This window comes from Tasmannia lanceolata, unplaced genomic scaffold (genome assembly GCF_043159265.1).
Source record: "Tasmannia lanceolata isolate RefF3 unplaced genomic scaffold, GAP_Taslan_0.1 ptg000015l, whole genome shotgun sequence".
In the NCBI taxonomy this organism is placed as follows: domain Eukaryota; kingdom Viridiplantae; phylum Streptophyta; class Magnoliopsida; order Canellales; family Winteraceae; genus Tasmannia; species Tasmannia lanceolata.
In genome coordinates, this window is record NW_027518692.1 from 40,053,051 (window position 1) to 40,059,356 (window position 6,306).

General features: G+C 40.4%; 1 pseudogene; it reads right to left on the bottom strand.

Moving 5' to 3' along the window:
- Positions 1-776: 776 nt before the first annotated feature.
- On the bottom strand, positions 777-5,162 carry LOC143891988 (pentatricopeptide repeat-containing protein At5g48910 pseudogene; annotated as a pseudogene).
- Positions 5,163-6,306: the final 1,144 nt, after the last annotated feature.

Here is a 6,306-nt window from a genome sequence, read left to right on the forward strand (position 1 = left end):
ATTTTTTATGTTTAGGTTTCCTACCAATGTTCAATTGGCAAGTGAACAGGCATGGGAAACCTTTTCCTGCACAATTTCCCGGGATTTCCTGCACAAGTGAACAGGCGTGAAAAACCTTTTCCTTCATAGTTTCTCGGGATTTCTTTTCCTTTTGCCACGTCAGATTCTCGGGAAACCTTTTCTTTTCCTTTCCCGGGAAAACAAGTGAACAGACCGTTATTGAGTAGTCTCTCACCAACTTATGATTAGAGAAGTGACTATACCCATATTGATCTTTTTGTACGCATATCCAAAATTTGTAAGAGACCAAATGATTTGCTTCATCAAAATGGAATTTTTAACAGCAAGAAGCTTATTTTATATTAATCTCACGAGTAATGCGAGGGAAACCAAGAGTAGGACCTAAAAGGGGTCCGAACGAATTGATTATTGCCACAACATGCCAAGTGACATGAACAAGCCTTTAGATTTAGGAAAATCAGGAAAACGTAAAACTTTTCTTGTACACATGGCATTTTCTCATTGCAGGTCCCATGCTCAGTGGTACTCTCGGTCTCCATATTAATTTCCTAATCTCAATGACTTCGATACCTTCTTATTATCATATTCAATGGGTTCAAAATCCTGTGAGGGGTCTATATAGAGATCTTCTTCAATGTAACCATCTAAGAAGATAGTTTTAATATCCATCTGACAAATCTCAGAATCATAATGTGCAACTATCTACAGAAGAATTCTTGTAGACTTTAGTAAGGTAAAAAAAAAAAGAATTTAGTAAGGCTACAAAAGAAAATGTCTCTTCATAATCAATGACAACTTTTTTATTACACCCTTTCCACCGCCACTTTTCATTGTAATTTTCGACGTTACAATCAAATTCTTCGTTTCTCTTATAGACTCACTTTCATGCTATGGGTGTAATTTCTTCATGTGTATCTTCCACAGTTTAGATCCTATTGGATTACATATTCAGACTCAAATTTCATGGCTTACATTCACTTGACATTGATGCCTTTGTATTTAAAAGGATCAATTTTAGACAACCAAAATAGTTAGGCACTCCCCACGTAAGTGGAAAAATCTATCAAAATGGTTTATTGAAATTTCATATTTATCTTCAAGAACAATCCTATCTCTTTTGCTCTAATTCAGGATGCATTCCTCTTCAAGAAAAATGTAATTATTTCTAATAAACACCTTTTGTTTGTGACGAAGATAGAAATAAAATCCTATTGTTTTCTTAAGGATTACCTTGATGATAGTTTACCAATAGTCGTTGCATGAACAAGAACCATCTTTGAAATGATGGAAGCGATTGCGATCCCTAACGACAATTTCTCTCTCAAAAACCTTTGAGATCATCTTTGTTGCAGAGTGACAATCCGTGCACACTCTAAGGTTCTTTGATATCCTAATAGTAGTTCCCGGTGAAGTTCGAAGAAGCCCAAAGGCAATCGCCAACTTCTCACTATGGTGAGACACCGATGTTTCCTTCTCGTCCTCCTCTGCATCTAATCTTGCTTCTTTAGTGTTGGGCACATAACCCGCTAACTTAAGTCGCTTTATCATGTCTTCAATTGCATCATAAATCTCTTTCGAGTGAGGATGTGAGCTATCTTCTGCAAATAACTCGTGGATTATGCCATCCACCTCAATCAAACTACACCCTGGAGTCTTCTTGATTCCTTTCTCCTTCATTTGGGTTCTCACCCTTGATGCATCACCCCACCGACCCAATGATGCATAAGTACTTGACAAAAGTATGTGGTCCCCGCTATTTTTCGGGTCCAATCTAACAAGGTGTTTTAACGAATCCTCTCCGATTTCTACATTTTTATGAACTTTACACGAGGCCAAAAGTGTTCTCCAAACAACGGCATTAGGCTCAATGGGCATGTTCTTTATGAACTGATATGCTTCCTCGATCAAACCGGCTCGGCCTAGAATATCCACCATGCAACCGTAGTGCTCAATTCTCGGTTCAATGCCATAATCTCTACTCATACTGACAAAAAATCCCCGCCCCTCATCAACCAAACCAGCGTGACTACAAGCAGAGAGGATGCCTATGAAAGTCACATCATTTGGTATAAAATTTGCATCACGCATCGAACAGAAAAGCTCAAGAGCCTCTCCCCCTCGCCCATTACTAGCCAAGCCTTGAATCAGCACTGTCCATGACAAAACATTTTTCTCGGGCATTCTTTCGAAAACTTCAAGCGAATTCTCTACAGATCCACATTTTGAATAGAAATCCACTAAGGCAGTTCCAAGTGTAACAGTAAGCTTCATACGCTTCCTCTTTATAAAGGAATGGACCCATTTGCCTGTTTCGAGTGCTCCCAAGACAGCACAAGAAGAAAGAACACTGACCATCGTAACTTCATTCGGCTCAACATTTGCCATTTGCATATCGTTGAAAAGTGCAAGTGCTTCCCTACATCTATTCGATTGGTTATAACCAGAAATCATGGCACTCCACGCAACAACATCTCGTTGAGTCATTTCATCGAACAACCGGCGTGCAGTCTCAATTCGACCACATTTTGCATACATATCCACAAGAGATGTTATCAACTTATCACACCCATTCAATCCATTCGCCTCTATATACCCATTTATCCATTCCCCCAAATCCAACACACCCAATCGCCCACACGCAGTAAGAACACTAATCATCGTTACCTCATCAAATGCACAATTTAAATTCAACATTTCGTAGAATAGTTCCACAACCTTGTCCCAATTCCCACTCTTAGAATAACCACCAAACATCGAATTCCATGTGATAACGTCCCTCTCGGGCATTTCGTCGAACACCCGGCGGGAAACATCGAGCTTCCCACAACTTGCATACAGATGAATCAAAGTGTTTTGCACAAACCCATGAGACCCAAAGCCGGATTTTGCGATATGGGCATGAATTTGTTTCCCTTCTTCCAATGCTTGGAATCTAGAACAGGATTTCAAAATGCAAGGGTAAGTGTATTTGTCGGGTTCAATCGAATTTTCGAGCATTTGCTTGAAAAATAAGATCGCTTTTAGGGGGGATTGGTTTAAATTGAAGCCTCTGATCATGATGTTGTAAGATGAAGCACGGGGGTGTTTGATTTGGTGAAAGACGGAGAGGGCATGATCGAGATTGCTGGGGAGAGAGACGGCCGAGGATTCGAGGAGGTTTTCGGCTACTCGAGGGTTGAGAATAAGGCCGGTTTTGATGATGTGGGCGTGGATTTGGTTGTGGTCTCTGATGGTTTTGCATTGTTCTAACAGAAGGGTTCTTGGGTTGGTGGGGATTTGGGAGAGGAGAGTGGTTTCAGGATTTCGAATTTTGGAGGGAAGGAGGGAAGGAGGGAAAGAGTAACGGTCATTTTTCTTGTGGTAGGGTAGAAGGAAGGTAGGTATTAATGGAGAATTTATACGATGGGTGGCCGTGAAAACAGTGAAGTCCAAAAAAGTGGGTACGGCCTAGTCTATATGATGATCCAAACCGTTCATCTGTTTGTCAAAAATTATTTCCATGGAATGATCCTAACCCTCTGATCTGATCTGTAGAAGATTCCATAAATGATTTTTGGGGCACTCCATATTCAGATCAGAGGGTTAGGATCATCCAATGGTAATGATTTTTTGGGGCACAACCTATTTACGTTGTGACCAAACAGATGAACAGTTTGGATCATCGTATGGAGTGGTCGTACGTGCTTTTTTGGACTTCATGTGTTTTCACGGCCACCCATCATATAAATTCTCATATTAAGGTTCTTAACTTCTTATCAGTTTTAAGAAGTTTCTCAATCGCGATGGACCAAGATGGGTCCGATGCACATTGTTTTTTTTTTTTTTTTATAGGTAAGCTGGGGTTAGGCAGACCCCGACCAAATATATTAGAAGAAAAAAGGAATTACAATGAGAACATAGAGACAAACCCACCTAGACAAGGGGGTAACACACGAACAAAATAGGCTCAAAAGGGCAACAAGAGAGTAAACATAAACAAAACCAACAGGGGTTAGAAACAAATTAACTTCCATCGGTGAAGGAAACCCAAAGGAGAGGATCTCCACATTAGAGCCGGCACACGCCCTTACTTAATTTGGAGGTGGCTTTGAAATCGAAGGCAGAACAAAAGAAGGGGGAGGCCGGAGGAGGATGGTCGATTGTTTCCCTTTCTTAGCTTTCTTGTTTTGGACTTCCTTCCAGCTTCCATCACCCGTTGGTGGGCTCCCTAGGGAGGTTGAAGAAATTTGAGTAGACTCAATGGGGGATTGCTTCTCGGGGTCATAAATCGATTCATCTAACACTGAGAATCTGTTTCGACTGGGTATAGATGGAACTTCAGGAACTGGGTTCTCCATTGATAGATTACCCACAGCACAACTGGCAAGAGGAGCGGTATCCAACCTTTCAGTAGGCTTGCTTTGAATCGGTCTCCATTCCAGTTTTGTTTCCTTTTGAGGCTCCCTTTTTGGACAATCAGCGGTCTGATGATCGAAAGTTTTACATGAATTGCAAGATGGAGGCCGCCATTCGTAGACAAGTTTCTGGTGGGATGTGCCCGAAGAAGTCTTGAGATCCAGGAACTCAGGGCGATGCTTACCAGCTTCAATTTCCACACAAAACCTTGCATAACCCAGCCTTGTGCCATCAGTGGTATGAGCATCCATGTAGAGTGGTTTACCAAGCTTGCTGGCTATTTTGCTTATCCCTTGTTGGGTCCAAAATTTTAAATGCAACTCAGGGAGCCGGACCCATATAGGAATAGTGGACAAAGAAAGCTTTTCAAGGCAGATATCAGGCGTCCATCGATGAAGCACAAGAGGGCGGCCACCGAAAGTTGTATTGGTCTCTAGGATCGTCTCACAATCCTCCGCAACATTAAATTGGAAAAGAAAGAAACCCCCATGAATCCATATGATCTGAAAAGATCCTTTTAGCTTCCATGTTCTATGTAGGTGATTACTTAATGCGATGAAGTAAGGCTTTTTCCTAAGAAAATATCCCACGAGAGAGTTCCCCCATCTATTTTCAGATTTCTGAATAATCTCATCTTCAAAATCAATCTCAGTTTCCTCTGGATCAGTATCTTTAAAAGTGTCCAGATTTGAGGAATGGCTTTGCAGGGGATGCGCAAAGAGGGAGCTCCACGGAGTATTTTGCATTCTAGGAGGAGTCCCCAAGATATGAGGGCCATTGGTCGAAGAAATTTGAGGGGAGCCATTACCAGCAGATATGGAGTTTCCAGCTTTTTCACTTGGGAGGCCTCTAATTTCTGACTTTGGGTTTGAAGAACAACCATTGGTCCGATGCACATTGTTCCTCAATTAACAATTGGAACTGATATCCACATTACATATTTTGATATTGGCACTACTCACTTTGTATTACACTTTTTTCAACTAGCTTTACATGGCTGTTAGTCTGTATCAACATCCAATCTGAAAGTTGTAAAACAAATGATCTTAGTCTTTGTTAGAAGAATCATTTAAGTTTCTATTTCAGTCGACATATTTGGATCAGACAAATGATTTCATCCAAAATCTTTGAAAGGGGATTAGAGTTTGGCGTCAATTCTACATAAGCAAAGAAGAAATACATTCACAAACACTATCCATATTACATCCATTAGATTTAGGGTTTTCGAATCCTAATGATACTACTAATTTTTACTAAATTTTATAGAATCCTATCCCCATAAAACTATGAAATACTCTTGTATTTCAAATGAGCATGAGGGCCCAATCCTACAGGTGACAATCTCATCCTATAGGAATACGAATGTCCCTGCCCTAAAAGGGCTGATAAGATTTATCTGTAACTAATCAGTTATAAAGCTCTGTATGATCCTCAATTTAACCTCAGCCTCCAAGGGACAACCACAGTTTGTGTACGATGAGCGCGATAACAAGTTGTACATACTCCATTAATTCTCATTAGAGTTAGATAAAGCAGATTGATTAATGGAGTTAAGTTGTGTTATCATTTATTCTATGACATCACAGATCCATAATAACATTCATCCCATGAACATTATGAAATCTCACTATAACAAAGTTGGTTTTTAGTATTAAATTTTTACAGGCAATGCATGACTGTTGGTGAAACGTCATACATTTACAGACAATTATATAAAATTACCAGTGCATGTTAAATTTTAGCGGAGGGAACTAGCAAAACTGCCGGTGAAACTTCATAGAGGGATGCTAGACTCACACCCGGCTGCACAAAAAGGGGTGAAAGGGCGCCCCCATTGGTCAATAGTCATTAATGATGGCACAAAAATCCACAGGCGATAATTTGTACCCT